This window comes from Malania oleifera, chromosome 13 (genome assembly GCF_029873635.1).
Source record: "Malania oleifera isolate guangnan ecotype guangnan chromosome 13, ASM2987363v1, whole genome shotgun sequence".
Classification (NCBI taxonomy): domain Eukaryota; kingdom Viridiplantae; phylum Streptophyta; class Magnoliopsida; order Santalales; family Ximeniaceae; genus Malania; species Malania oleifera.
Window position 1 is genome coordinate 68,191,651 of NC_080429.1, and position 16,473 is coordinate 68,208,123.

Consider the following 16,473-nt stretch of genomic DNA (forward strand, 5'->3'; position numbering starts at 1 on the left):
GACAAGCAGGCATAATTTAGTGTACTAATTTGATATGTTCAATGTATACGAATCTGATGAATGTAACGTTCTGAACACACTGGTATCAACTATATTGGAAGAATGTTTTATTTGCACAGGTGCGTGGATGGATATGCTCAATTTTTAAACAGGACTCTGCCGAAATTAGTATACTATTTTAATAGGTTTAATGTATACGATTCTCGTGAATGTAATGTTGTGAACATACTGGTATCAACTGTATTGGAAGAATGTTTTATTTGCACAGGTGCGTGGATGGATATGCTCAATTTTTAAACAGGACTCTGCCGAAATTAGTATACTATTTTGATAGGTTTAATGTATACGATTCTCGTGAATGTAATGTTGTGAACATACTGGTATCAAGTGTATTGGAAGAATGTTTTATTTGCACAGGTGCGTGGATGGATATGCTCAATTTTTAAACAGGACTCTGCCGAAATTAGTATACTATTTTGATAGGTTTAATGTATACGATTCTCGTGAATGTAATGTTGTGAACATACTGGTATCAAGTGTATTGGAAGAATGTTTTATTTGCACAGGTGCGTGGATGGATATGCTCAATTTTTAAACAGGACTTTGCCGAAATTAGTATACTATTTTGATAGGTTTAATGTATACGATTCTCGTGAATGTAATGTTGTGAACATACTGGTATCAACTGTATTGGAAGAATGTTTTATTTGCACAGGTGCGTGGATGGATATGCTCAATTTTTAAACAGGACTCTGCCGAAATTAGTATACTATTTTGATAGGTTTAATGTATACGATTCTCGTGAATGTAATGTTGTGAACATACTGGTATCAACTGTATTGGAAGAATGTTTTATTTGCACAGGTGCGTGGATGGATATGCTCAATTTTTAAACAGGACTCTGCCGAAATTAGTTTACTATTTTGACAAGTTCAATGTATACGAGTCTCGTGAATGTAACGTTGTGAAATATAATTTAGTCTCTCTATGTATGTTTCTTAGGTTTTATTTCTACTTTTAATTTCACAATATTGAAAGTAACACCGAACGGGCCCCCGAGGAAAAAGGAAAGAAGTCAATTAGGTGCAATTCAACTTGAATAGGGTTGAAATGTATACTCAGTAAAAGAGCTGTATGATATGATGAGTTATCTTTAGAACTACCAAATAAAATATAATCCTAAAAAGTATATACCGAGCCATTTGTATTTCTACAACAGTTGGTTCGTGGTTCTTATTTTACATATAAAGTAAGAGTTGTTGTTAATTAATACCAGGTTGCGAATTTAGATATGAATGAACAGCTTCGAAGAAATGGAATTCGAACTAAACGAGGGAAAACATTGCAATACTTTGGAATCATTGAATGCACAAACCAAATGCTAAGCAAAGGCACAATAGAACCAATCATTAAATCAGAAATGTAATGACAATCCAAAATGTAGAAAGTTAAACATAAGCCAGACGAAAATAATAACCTATGATCTGTAAAGGATGAACTTGTATTAACTCCTATCGATAATGGATACATATATGATGAAGAAGTAAAAGTTACAAAACATTAAATGTAGGACAGTGTTGTCCCAACTCTATATGCTAGAACATGTAAATTTAAATATGGAAGGTAAGAGCAGATCAATCTCAATAATTTAGCGCCATTAATCATCATGCGTGGGACTGGTGCTTAGAAGCTGCAAGTCTTGGGGATTATAGGTTGCAGGCTTATTCTTGATTTTATCATGATATGTGATGGGGCTATCTCTGAAAGGCATGCATGCAAGACTCCATGCCATTTATCCTTTTGATTATGTCATTGGTCTAGTCTAAAGTCTGAACTCTTAAAGATTTTAGGTTGACACTGAATGGTCTTCAATTCAACATTCTATATAGTTTAATATGTCCATGAACTCAAGTCTAACTTCATGCTTCTAAAGTAAGAGATAACTTCATGCTTGTACTATGGGGGGGATATAATACAAATTTGATATGAAAAATATTAAATTCAAAATTTTGAATAGTATATGAAACAATTTTGAAATGAGATACACTTCTTAATTTTGTTCTCTTGCCTGATCTTAATAAACATTTAAATGGATCCAAAAACATAAGGGGGCAGCAATACAATATTAATGAATTTTTTGTAAAATAATAATTGCATTATTATTATTATTATCCCCAAGATCCAGCACTATCTATGATAAGTATTTTTGTCATTTGACTTAATAAATGAAACTATCGGATCCTTCTAATTTAAATATTAATATGAGTAAAGATATTTTAAAAAAAATAGGCTACTTGTTGAGTGTAACCTTTAGCTACTAATCGAGCTTTGTACCTTTCAATAGTTCCATCTGCCTTATACTTAATTGGAAATACCCACTTACAACCAATAGTCTGTTTATGTTGAGGAAGAGTTACAAGTTCCCAAGTTTTATTTAATTCCAAGGCATTTAATTCATTTTGCATTGCAGCTTGCCATTCAGGTATTTGAGCAGCTAATTTGTAAGTTTTGGGTTCTTTAGAAGCTGAAATGGAGACTAGAAAAGCTTTATGAGAAGGAGATAATTGTTTTTCATAAAGATAATCAGAGATGGGATATAGAATACCTTTATTAGAAAAACAATTAGCAATATCAGATGAAGAAGTTGCAAGTGAAACCTTGGAAGCTGTACCACAGTAAAAATCCTGCAAATAGCTTGGCCGTCGTGTAATCCTTGAAGATTTTCTGAGTTGTGGTGAAATAATATCTGGGATGGGAACATTGTTCAAAGATGTTAGATGATTGTTGGTTGAATGTGAAGAGGATGGAGGAGTTTGATTAGAAGAATAAAAAAAATCAGATGTAGAAGCTGATGGAGGGAATAAGAAAGAATGTGATTCGGGATTAGGTGAAAAAACCTTAAAAGGAAAAATATTTTCAGAAAAAACTACATTTCTTGAGATGAAAACTTTATTAGTATTAAGGTCCATTAATTTGTAACCTTTTATGTTAGAAGGATAACCCAAGAATAAACATTTGGTAGATCTTTGATCAAATTTATGTCTATGGGTTGTAAGTGTTGATGCAAAACAAAGGCAACCAAATACTTTAAGATGAGAAAGATTAGGAGGTTTATCAAAAAGCATTTCAGATGGTGTTTGGTTGTTAAGACTTGGAGTTGGAATTCTATTTATAATGTGAGCTGCAGTTAATACACAGTCACTCCAGAAAGGTAAAGGCATATTTGCTTGAAACAATAAGGCCCTGGCAGTGTTTAACAAATGTTGGTGTTTTCTTTCCACAACACCATTTTGTTGTGGAGTTTCTACACAACATCTTTGATGTATAATGCCATGGTCATTATAGAATTGAGTTAAAAGAAATTCAGGACGATTATCTGATCTCACTATTTTAACAGGAACATTAAATTGGGTTACTACCATTGTGCAAAAATTTTTAACGATAGAAGAAACTTCAGATTTCATCTTGAGCATGTATACCCAAGTTCAACGAGTATGATCATCAACTATAGTAAGAAAATACTTGAAACCAGAATAGGAAACAACATTGAATGGTCCCCATATATCACAATGGATCAAATCAAATTTGTTCTTTGAACTAGACTAAGATACAGGAAATGAGAGTTTTCTTTGTTTTGCTAAATGACATACATCACAAACATGTGTGGTATTAAAAGATATGGATGACTCCAGCTGTTTAAGATAAGGTAACCTTGAGTTGGAAACATGACCAAGTCTGTAGTGCCAGGTATCTAATTGATTTTGGGTAATGGTTGAAGCCAAAGATGAAGAATGAAACTTGGCTGATTTGTGAGTAGCAGCCTTTTAAGGAACTTGAGATAAATGGTACAGTCCATGTTTCTCAATATGAGTTAAAGAAGGCAGTATGAGTTAATTGGTCCCAATCATCTTCTTTGTTAATTGGTCCTGTAGAAGGCAATATGAGTTAAAGAAAGAAACACAAATGTTAGATTGTTTTGTTAGTTTAGAAACAGACAACAGATTGAATGAAAAACTGGGAACACACAACACATTATGTGAAGACAGTATATTTGAAATGCAAATACTGCCAATGTGTGAAGCTGGAAAAGAGTTTCCATTTGGCAAATTTACGGAAGTGTTGATTGGTATAGGTGGAGAAGAATATAATGAAGGTGAACATATCATGTGATCTGTTACACCTGTATCTAGAATCCATGAATGTACATTCTGCAGAGATGAAGAAACTAAATAACAAAAATTTGAAGGGTTACCAGAAAATTGAGAAGTAACAATGTTAACAGCCAGAGAAGATGTTTGATGAGATATTGGAGATGAAGTAGAATTTGCAAGTGCTAGCAATTTATTGAATTCCTCAGAAGTAAAAGAAAACTTTGGATCCTCATTACTCTGTTGAAGAGAAAGCTCAGGAGTTGTCATGGCAGCACGTGCAGTAGGTGGCTTCCTTTTTCCTTTTGGTCCAGTCCAGCCAGGAGGAAAACCATGAAGATGAAAACATTTTTCTATTGTATGCCCATTGTATCCACAATGTGTACAGCATAGAGAAAATCTCTTCTGTTTATCCTTTGAGAATTTCAAAAAACCAGATGGCTGAATGTTTTGTTTGGCAATCAAAGCATGAGTTTCACTGCTGACAATATTATTTAGTTGTCTTTGACTTTCCTCTTGAAGTAGTAAAGAAAATACTTTCGCCATACTTGGTAATGGCAAAATCATAAGCAATTGACTTCGAATTGGAGCATAGAAATCATTCAGACCAATCAAAAATTTCAACACATAATCAGATTGCTGTCTAACCAACAAAAAATCAAACAGGTTACAGGTACAAGTTGCCATTTTACCACAGCTACATGTAGGGAATGGTCGGTAGTTAATATATTCATCCCATAATGATTTGAATGAATTAAAATATTCAGTAATTGATAAACAACCCTGAGTAATAGAACTAAGAGATTTTTCAAGATGAAAAACTCTGGGACCATCACTTCGTAAGTATCTTGTTTTCAGCTCATTCCAAAGATCAACAGCAGATGTAACATAGAGAAGACTATTTCTTATTTCCTTGGAAATGGAATTCATTAACCATGAAAGAACTAGATTGTTTGCACGCAGCCATGTAGCATGGAGAGAACACTGATTTATAGAAGGAGCAAGAATCGAGCCATCAATGAATGCTACCTTATTTTTAACTGTTAGAGCAATGGTGATTGACCGACTCCATGCAATGTAATTATCACCACTAAAAATTTCAAAAACCAGTAATGCACTAGGATTATCACTTGGATGTAAGTAATATGGACTGGATGAATCATCAGAAAGATTGATCATACGATGACAATTTTGAGAACTGGTAGAATTATCAGCAGAAGTCATATATGGAATTTCTCCAAGAAATATAAAAAATTTGCAGATCAACGAATTTTTCTTTGTAAAGACCAGAGATAAAAGCAATTCACTTGAGGCTTTGCAATTTGATACCAGAATAATGCCGATATAGAATACTAATCTATCAGCTTCTCTTGATCAGCGTCAGAATTTTTCTGAATATACGTACTGCTCAGAATTTGGAGGCGCAGTGTGGCTAAAAACAGAGCTTTCATGGTTTCTTGAAACTTAAAAAAAATTGCGGAAGGGAAGCAAGTGCTCTGATACCATGTGAAGTTTTTACATAAGCTGAAAAATTCTTCTCTATTATTTGCTTCAAATACAGAGTATATGTTTGTATTTATATAATACAAGAATCAAGAATAAAGAAAACTAACTAATCAGGCTAACTAATTAACTAATCTTCTCTTCTAATTTAACTTGCGTAGCTTTGGATTTCAGTTCCAACTGTTCAATTCTTGAAGCAATATTCCAACACTTATTTATCTTATTATTGATCTTATCATGAATGATGGAATCATTATATTCAATATAGTATGCACGGGCCAATCTGCATATTTTTTTTGTTTTACGCCTCGTAACTCTTCCTCAGCCAGGCTTGGGCTGAATAGCGGAGCAAGTACAAGTATTAGTATAAAAAATGCGTCCTTTGTCATTAATATTTACTCGTGGCCTCTCGGGAGAATCGATGACTGCATCTTTATTTATCATTTTTAGGGTTGTCCACCCGAGACAATCCATTCAACGAACCAAAAAACACCACAGCACAAGGAACCGAGTTTTTTCCTTTTTTTATCATTTTTTAAAATATAGATATTAAATAATATTTTTTTACAACACATAATTAGATTTGTGTTTTACAAAAAATAATCTCCGGTGACACGTGGTAAATCAAGTAGCGAGATTTGGTTAAAAATCGCTACTCCGGGTAGCGAGATTTGTCCTTTACAAAAAATAATCTGCAGTGACACGTGGTAAATCTCGCTACTTGGAGTAGCGAGATTTGGTTAAAAATCGCTACTTGGACTAGTGAGATTACGTTAGAGTCATTCTGGGAAATACTTCCTAGAATGAGGTATTATTTAATATATTTTTTAAAAAAAAAGTTAAAACCGGAAAAAACTCAGCAGAATTAGGTGGTTTTTGCTGGTTCGGGACTGCTTCTAGCCGAACAGCAGCGCCCAACCCTTCTTCCTTCATTCTTCCATTTTGATTTCATTTTAGGTTCGACTTTTGCTTGTTCGCAGACTGTCCCAGCAGAATAGCAGCGCCAATCCCTTCTTGCAGCACTTCATTCCGCCATTTTTGCTATCAAAGTGTGGTTCGAATCCAAGGAACAGTAGCACCGAGCCTCTTGTTCTTGTTCACAAACAGCAGCTGCCCGAGAGTTTCTCCTTGCTGCTCGCAGATCGTTCCCTAGACGCAAACAACAACTGCCCAACTCCTCCTTGCTGTTCGTAGACTACTACCCCGCCGAACAGCAACCTGAGGCTCCTCTTCTTGGCAGACTACACCCAGCAAACAGCAGCAACCCGAAAGCCCTCTTGTTTGTAGCTTGCTTCCAACAAACAGCAGCAACCTGAAGCTCCCTATGTGCATCTCCTCTGGCTGAATCAGAACCAATCTGGGTTCCATTAAAATTTCCAATTCTTGCTTTGATAGTTTAATTTTCTGCAATCTCTCTGTGATTATATTTAGATTCATGATTGTGAATTCTGCTGGAAATTGTTCAAGACCTTTCGTTTTTATTCTTTTGCATTGTTCTTGTTGCAATTTCTAATTTGAGTAGTGTTTGTGGGCTGTTTTGAAACTCAAGAGAATGCAACCTAGCTTAGTTTCAAGTTGTGAACAAGGTATTTGAAAAAATTCCCCTTAGAGCACAAGCATTGTAATTTGCTATTTATTGTTAAGTATAGTTGGATTAAATTATGTTGATGATTATGGTTTAACTCCTTGAGCAAAGATAACCATAATTCATTCAACGCATATACACAAACTCTTGGATGTATGAGAAAGAGTAATGTTAGTATCAAGGTACATTGGAGCATAATTATTTTCCAATTCTAAATTGAGTTCAATAACATGTTGCATTTAAATTTCCTGTAGTTTATTTAATACTCATTCTACCACTCCATACAAAGGAAGAACAAACCATTTTCGGTTATGCCCAAAAACCTATTTTCATTATGAATAATATTGTAATTAGTAGTAGGACATAATTCTCCCTTATTTTTTATAGTAGTTAAATTTGAGATTTAAACAAATCGTTTCTTGAGGAAATGACTTGGGGACTTCTCTAATATTATTGGTGACACTCTTATACTTGGGAGTCATTCTCTAAACGTTTTTAGAGTGAGTCAAATTTTTTGCGCCATTACTGGAGGAACAATTAGCTTAATTAATTCAAAATTTTTCTATTATCTTTTCTTTTGATTCCTTTCTTTAGTTTTCTTTGTTTAATTTCGTGTTGCACTCATTGTGGGTATGATATTCTTGCCTTGTGACTCTTCTTTTTGCTATTCACTTGCTTGTTTTCATCATTATTATTATTTTCTTTTTTTTTATGTTATTACAATTTTTTCTACTTTAGTTGTTTTGAATCATTTTATATTTTTGGCACTCATGTTAGATGTTGGCTAAGGATGACACAAATAGGTTGTATCGCATAAATCATAGTTCAAGCAATAGCGTGTCAAGTGTTGAATTGGATTCTAGCATTAATTTTGGTTCCGAGATTCGTTTAGAAAATCTATTTTTTTTTTTTTTGTTGATATCATGGCTGAATAAGTTCCTCGTATTTTTTTTACATTTCTAAGGATGTGTTTTTTCATTCCTAAAGTCACTAATATAGTTACTGTTGAGTATTCTTCCAGAAGAAAAGCCTAACTATTCTACTAAAAATAGATCTAATATCTTTTTATTACCCTTTTCTTTTTGAGATGCGTGACTCAATTCTCCTAAAAATCAACATAATGGTTTTAGTATGGAATCTTATTGTTAAGAGTTTAAATTTAAATCTGGAGAACAATTTGAAATAAGAGAAAAACTATCTCACTATATGATTCATATTAAGCAATTATTAGTGTCAATCTTACATTGAAATAACTTTTCAAAAGAGGAAAGACAAAAAGAAGAGATGTGACACAAAATATTAAAACCCAAATTAAAGAATTTTTCACAACACCCATCATGGGAATGGAAAGCAAGGATTGAAAGTTACACCACCAGGCACCAACATATAAAAAAAATATAGAATTTATCTCCTCTCTAGCCAATGTTCCACAAAATTTACTCAAAATACCTAGACTGCCTCTCTTTTCAAGCATGCATGTTTTATTTCAATCCTTTGAAGCACAATGTCCAAACATGGACCATACACGAACACCGAACACCATGTATGACATAATTCACTTATAAACGTAGTCGATATCTTAAACCTTTAAGTGTAAGTGAGGCTGAATCTAGCTGAGCAACCTTTTTCTTTTAAAGTGAGGTAGGGACGTTTAATGAGAAATGAGGATTATCTACATTAATTAATGAAACAAATGAATTGGGGTATCCTAATTAAAAAAATGGATCACAATGATACACGTAACCTTCAACAATTTAATAGTACAAAAGTTAAAACTAATACAACAATACTCATTAATTTACTTTTAGCAATTTAGCATACGATACTTTTATATTTTGAGATGTGTACTTTTTTATATATATTTATTTGATGTTTTTACTCATCGACCGTGATCTCGATCCCTCAACCCTATTTCTTCCTATATTTTCAACTTTTTCCTTCTTTTAATTTCTTTTTCTCCTTGTTTCTTATTTCCCGCATATAATACATAATACATAATACAAATCTCTCTCTCATATTTAATTTGCATCATATCGTGAAATGTTACCCACTTCACTACCACATCCCACCCCACACAAATCCTACAGCTAAATACCACATTAGTTGGCTAAACTAATTTTCATTTTTGGGATATTAATTAACAAATGAATAGAATTGTTGATTTAAATGGGAATTTTATGCATTTTTATTTATGATTGAATACTGCTTTGTGGTTGTGCACCATGTAAATCTCAAAATTATCAAAAAAATAATAAAAATATTTTTATAAAAAACATCATGCATCATGTATGTGGACATTTACCCAGTTATAGCTAGTTCCAAGTATGGCTACAAATTAATGATAATTGTTTTCTTAAATAACATTGATATGATTATAGCATGAAATATTTATGCTTGAAGTGTTCAGTTATAACATAAACAAGGGATGGGAAGGGGATTAGTCCGCCTACTGGGTCCCAAAGGGACCAAAAAGAAAAATGATTGTGTAAAATGCATAAATACATACACACACATGTATGTATGTATATCAACCTATTATCATTTTATTTTTTTATTTTAATTATGAAGTTCAATCATAACACAAGCTGTCTTGTCACATATATCCATTTAAGTATAATTAATCTGTTGTATAAATTGTTGAGGATACTTCACCTTAATTAAAGGCCTCCCATATGTGATATAGTTGACCCTTACGGTAAGGTTGTCACCGTGTGACCTGAAGGTCACGGGTTCGAGGCATCGAAACAGTCTCTTACAAAAATGTAAGGTAAGGCTGCATACTATAGACCCATTGTAGTCCGCCCCTTCCTTGGACCTCGCATGCGCATGAGCTTTGCGCACCGGGCTGCCTTTTTTTTTTTTTTTTTTTCCATTTCTATTGTTTTACAATTAATGTATACAAATTGCAAATCATTATAAATGGAAAATACTCACCACTCTAAATGTGTGGTGGTTTCATCATACATTCTCATGGTAACAGAGCCTACCTAGATTAAAATCCCTCGATCTCGATGGCCTCTAATTCCTCCCCCACCGTTATTCCCTTCAACAACATTATTCACCTAATCACTATCAAGCTTTCTTCTTCCAACTATCTGTCATAGAAGAGTCAACTTCTTTCCCTTCTTGAGAGTCAGTAACTACTACATCACGTTGATGGCACCCTTGTGCCGCCACCTCGATTTGAACATGCCAACTCTCAAATGCCAAACGACAAATACTTGGCGTGGAAAGCTACATAAGTCTTTATTGTTCCTCATCTCACCAAAAATATATTGTCAATTAGTAAATTAACGTCTGCTTTTCCTTTATCCATTACATTTACTAACACTTTTTCAAAATCACAAAACAAGAAGGGTGGTGGCAACCGGTAACAAGATGGAGGCTTATATGTGCTAGAGCACGAAAATCCAGCTTTTACTTTTGTCCTTAAAAATAAATCTCTTCATGCTTCATATGATTTATGGTATGCAAGACTTGGACATGTGAATCATTCTGTCATTTCCTTCTTGAATAAAAAAATGACATCTTTATCTTACGTCTTTATTACCCTCTCCTGCATTGTGTAATACATGTCAACTTGCAAAAAATCATCTTTTGCTTTATTCTCGTAATGAACATAGGTCATCTACTGTGCTCTATCTTATTCATTGCGATATATGGGGCCCTTCCCCCATAAATCAAATTTGGGTTTCGCCTACTATGTTCTATTCATTGATGATTATTCACGCTTCATATGGCTTTACCCTTTGAAATTTAAATCTGATTTTAATAATATTTTTATTCAATTTCAAAAGTTTGTGGAAAATCAATATTCTGCTCGTACCAAAATTTTCCAAAGTGACCGAGGTGTTAAATTTACTAGCACTTGTTTTAAAACTTATCTTCGTAATTCTGGCATTCACCATCAACTCTCTTGTCCTTATACACCTTCCCAAAATGGTAGCACTGAAAGAAAATGTTGTCATGTGACTGAGACGGGATTGACCATTCTTTTCCATTCTCACATTTTCCCTCGTTTTTGGGTTGACACCTTCAACATTGCAACTTACATCATTAACCGCTTGCCCACACCGCTTCTTAAAGGCAAACCACCTTTTGAGGTTTTGTATGATAACTCTCCAAATTATGAAACTTTTCATCATTTCGATTGTCGTGTATATCCTTGTTTACGTGATTATATGCCTAACAAATTTTCCCCTCATAGTATTCCTTGCATTTTCTTGGGTTACAATCCCTCTTATAAATGGTTTCGTTGCCTTGACCCCTCCACCTCTAGGCTATACATCACTAGACATGCTCAATTTGATCAAAATCATTTTACTTTCCTAGATACTTCCTAAGCTCAGCCCCATATCCTCACTACAATTTTCCAATATCTTGGAACCAAGTTTTATCCATAGAGATCCACTCCTTCCTCTGAGCCACATTCCCCACACATTGCTTAATCTAGATCTAGCCCCTATTTTATTTGTACTAACCCAGTGAATGAGTCCTTGCAGGCCCCTCTTTGCAGCACACGGAGCCTAGCTCACCTTCTTCTGAGCCCAAAGTTGATTCCCATGCTACTGATTCCACTCCAATTGTAGTATTTCCATTGTGTTCTCGTCCTATGCTCACGAGAGCTAAAGCTAGTATTTTTAAGACTCATCATCTGGAAAAACATGGTTTCTTGGTATCCTTTGGTCTGCTTCCCGCTCTTATAGTAGCTACTAAGCTTAAAGGATGCAAATATGCTGCTAAGAATCTTGCTTGGCTTATAGCCATGGATAAAGAAATTCAAGCACTGCAATTTAATCGTACCTGGATTTTGGTCCCTCAACCCGCCAACAACATTGTCGGCTCCAAATGGGTTTTTCGAACCAAATATTTGCCCGATGGATCCATTGAGTGTCTCAAAGCCTAACTTGTTGCCAAGGGCTATACACAGATACTTGGTCTTAACTACACTGAAACTTTCAAACCTGTTATCAAGGCTACTATTGTATGTGTTGCGCTATCTCTTGTTGTGTGACCAATAAATGGCCCTTTCGCCAGCTTTATGTCAAGAATGCATTTCTCAATGATAATCTCACTGAACATGTTTGTATAGAACAACCTCCTAGGTACATTGACCCTTGCTTCCCCAATCATGTCTGACAGTTGAAGAAGGTTCTCTATGGTCCGAAGCAAGCACCTTGTGCCTGGTTTTGGTGATTCAATTCCTTCCTAATCCATCTTGGTTTTTATTGCAGCCATGCTGGCACCTCTTTTTGTCTTTCATAAGTCTGATATCATTTATTTTCTTCTTTAAGTTGACAACATTATTATTACAAGTAACAATTCATCTCTCCTTGATAGCATCACTTGTAAACTCAATTTTGCCATTAAGGACTTAGGTCATCTTAGTTACTTCCTTGGTCTTGAAGCTTCACCCATTGCTGATGGTCTCTTCATCAATCAGCTGAAATATGCACAGGATATTCTTATTCAGGCTTAGTTACTTGATAGCAAGCCTATTCACACCCCCATGGTTGTTTCCCAGTAATTGTCTGCCATTGGCTCTCCATTTTTCAATCCCACTCTCTACGGATCTCTTGTTGGTGCACTTCAGTACTTGACCATCACGCGTCCAAAAATTGCTCGTGCTATCAACTCTATTAGTCAATTTTTGCATGCTCCAACTGAAGATCACTTTCTTACTGTTAAGCGTATCCTTCACTATGTTAAGGGCACACTCCACTTTGGCTTAACATTTAGCCCATCCGCTTTTCCTAATGCCATTATTGCTTACTCTGATGCTGATTGGGCTAGCTGTCTGAATACTCGTCGTTTAACTTTAGGTTATTCTATTTATCTTGGCAACAATTTGGTTTCCTGGAGTGCCAAGAAGCAACCAATTGTCTCCCGATCCAATTGTGAATCTGAGTATCGTGCTCCTGCCCTCACTGCCGCCGAAATTCTTTGGCTTCCACATCTCCTTCGTGACCTCAGGGTTCCCCTTCCACAGCAGCCTCTTCTCTTATGAAACAACAAAAGCACAATTTTTTTTTTTAGCTCAAACCCAGTTTCTCACAAGCAGGCCAAGCATGTTGAATAAGACTAACATTTCCTCCGAGAACTCGTTGTCGTTGGCAAACTTCGCACACAGTATGTGCCTTCTCACTTACAAGTTGTCGACATCTTTACAAAGAGTGTCCCTAGACCTCTATTTGACTTCTTTCAATCCAAGCTCCACATTCGATCCAATCTGACACTCAACTTGCGGGGGGTGTTGCGGATACTTCGTCTCAATCAAAGGCCTCCCATATGTGATATAGTTGACCCTTACATCTAGGAGATTGTCCTTATTGAGTTTTGTATATTCTTTCCATGTCTATTGTAATCACAATTAATGTATACAAACTGTAAATCATTATAAATGGAAAATACTCACTATTCTAAATGTGTGGTGGTTTCATCAAACATTCTCATAAATGAACCTTAAGACATTTTACAAAGGATTCTATCTTTCACAAAAGGTCGAGAGAGGATCATACCTGATATAAATATCCTTTTAACATATTTATGATGAAATTTTGAAGCACCATTGACAAATATATTATATTAATATAATGAAGATAATGTTATTTATATCTAATTGTTTGATCACTCACTATAGACACGTACAACGATAACAATAAATTAAGTTTTGAGTCCATTAGGTGAGATGAACTCACCCACAATGGACATTTATCCTTTGAGTGTTTGTACATGGAATGATTGTACATGTCTTGCCAATAAAAGAATCCTTCGAGTCAAATCTCTGAATCAACATAATATATGCATTTTTCTTAATTCATAAAAATTTAAATTTAAGATCCACACACCTAACTTTGGATATGGGGGATTTCTTGAATACTAGCTCGATTGATCCATAGCAAGGTTGCATGAAAGTTGCCTAAGTATAGCCTTTTCTAATTCAGAGAATTATATACTTTATCTGATATTTCAATTTCACAACAAACCTTTTTGCAATTCAAACTATAATCCCATATTCGATATGGGCTCCTCATTTGAATTTGGCACTTGCATGTTGACTGCTCACAGCTACAATTCCATTTCGTAATTTGATTTTATAATATATTCCTATTTTCTTAATTTTCTATAAAAAAAAATGAAAAAGAAAAAGGAGAAAGTGCTATGAAAAGTTATGAGAACAAGAGCACCTGCACTGGAAAAAAGGAGGTGATCTTTTTAAACTTCTGCCCACTTTCCTTAGCTCTCAAGCCACATCAAGTTCAAGGTGGTAGCTAGGTGCATGCATGCTCTACTTTTCTATGATTTCACCTATAAAAACATGTACATATAGGCAGAACCTTAATGCTCTAATGAACACACACATAGAGCTTCAACTAAACCTATTATGATTTTTAAGCAAAAATATACACACGACATCACAATTTCAGCACAAACTCAAATGTAGGTACATAATGGGAAAACGTCATGAAGAGGCTAGGTTCAAATCTTGAAGATATACAGTTGAAAAAAAGGAAAAAAGAAGATGAAACCCTTAAAAATATTGATGTGCGAGAGATTGAAGAAAAGAAAATTTACCTTCTACAAAACCAAATTAAGAAATCTCAAATGATGATGGAAGAAACCCAAGAAAATAAATCTTGTGAGAAGGGAGGTGACCAGATTTGCAAGAAGAACCAGTGGGTGTAGCTGAAATTTCAATGACCAAAATAGAAAAAGAAGTGAGAAATAAAATCCTATAATGATAGAATAAACCCTAAATTTCTACTCTATGAAAAAATTGAACTTGAAAATAATAGACAAAGAAATCCCTCTGCTGCGCTTCAAGCACCAATGCTGAAATCTCATAGCTAAAATCACTCTGGCACGCAAAGAAACCCTAAAATCTCCTTGCTGCATGAAAAAAAAAAAAAAAAAAAAAACTAAAATGAGAGAGAAATAAAGGAGAGATGAAGAAATGAGAGGAAAAATTATGGACCTGCAATGACCAAACTGTTATGCTGCAAACTGAACTACTGTGAAGCAATTAATCTTGAAACTTCAAGAATCGAAATCCCTCTGTGGTGCTGCAACCGAACCACCGTGTGAAACTCCAAACTGAGAGGTGCCTAGAGAGAAAGAGAGATACGTACCAGCAGCAGGGAGGTCTTGCTAAGCAGCAGAGAGACCTCTTATCTTTGTTTTGGGCCTCTTGGCTATAACGAGAGAGAGAGAAGAGAGGGAGAGGGCTATGGATTTTCACATTTTGGGCGCCAATATGATTTTCATTTGCCGCCAAGAAATTCGTCCCTAATTTCATTTTTGTTATTCTTTGGGGACAACATATGTGGTTATCCTTAACTACATTTTATTTTCTACCTTTTGTTGTCCCTATAAATCAAATTTTTTTTTTTTTTTTTGTAGTGCATCCAAACATGAGGCTAGATCTAAAATTAAATTTAAATTTTTCATACTTTCGTATATATAACATAAAGAAACCCTACCGATCACGAGCTCCTTGTGCAAACAAGACCCACACATAATAAAATCCTATCGACTAATACTTTAGGCGCATAACGATAATATGGTGATCACTTACCATAAGACCTATTAATTCGTGATCCCAAAATGTTCGATATTCATTTAGTTTGAGTTTTTATAAAATAGGCTACGTAAATTCACAAAATTATTCTAACAATCTCCTACTTAGACCATATAACTAAAGGTTTTTTTTTCTTTTTTTATGTAAAGATTTTTTGCAAAGAAAAAAAAAATCACTGGACTAAAATATATAACATGTGACCACAACAAAGAATATTGAATGTGAGCAAAGACCATCCAAACATAATAGTTCATAATGAGATTATGGATATCCATCTATACAAAAAGTTGTATCTGATAGGGATACTAACATCATGTAGGTCAAAACACACGTAACCTCGTGATCATACACTAGGTCCGTACTAAAATCAAGCATATCCAACAATGTAAGTATAAATATCTAAAGGAGAACTAATCTTGCACTATCAAAACATATACAATCTTGTGACCATATGTGTGGTCAAAATAGCAATGCAAAAGGTGATCAAAATGCCTATTTTGCAAATAGCCCAAGAATATGCCCAAGATGCTCCAACTTCAAAGAAGCTCATCGAGACTAAACTATTGGTACATCACATAATGAGATTGAGCTAAAAACATCTCTAATAGCCTCAACATCCATCAAGATGCATATGCTTCTCATATAAGCCAATCAAAACC

At 34.6% G+C, this 16,473-nt stretch overlaps 1 long non-coding RNA gene across 1 annotated transcript in view; it reads right to left on the bottom strand.

Moving 5' to 3' along the window:
* The window catches only part of LOC131146680 (uncharacterized), a 43,667-nt gene extending 28,207 nt beyond the window's left edge, over nt 1-15,460 (bottom strand). The window contains exons 1-2 of the long non-coding RNA XR_009134433.1: nt 15,212-15,460; nt 14,812-15,126 (exon numbers count right to left, since the gene is read on the bottom strand). This is a non-coding gene — a long non-coding RNA (uncharacterized LOC131146680). The remainder of the gene's footprint in view (nt 1-14,811; nt 15,127-15,211) is intronic.
* Between the last annotated feature and the right edge of the window lie 1,013 nt (nt 15,461-16,473).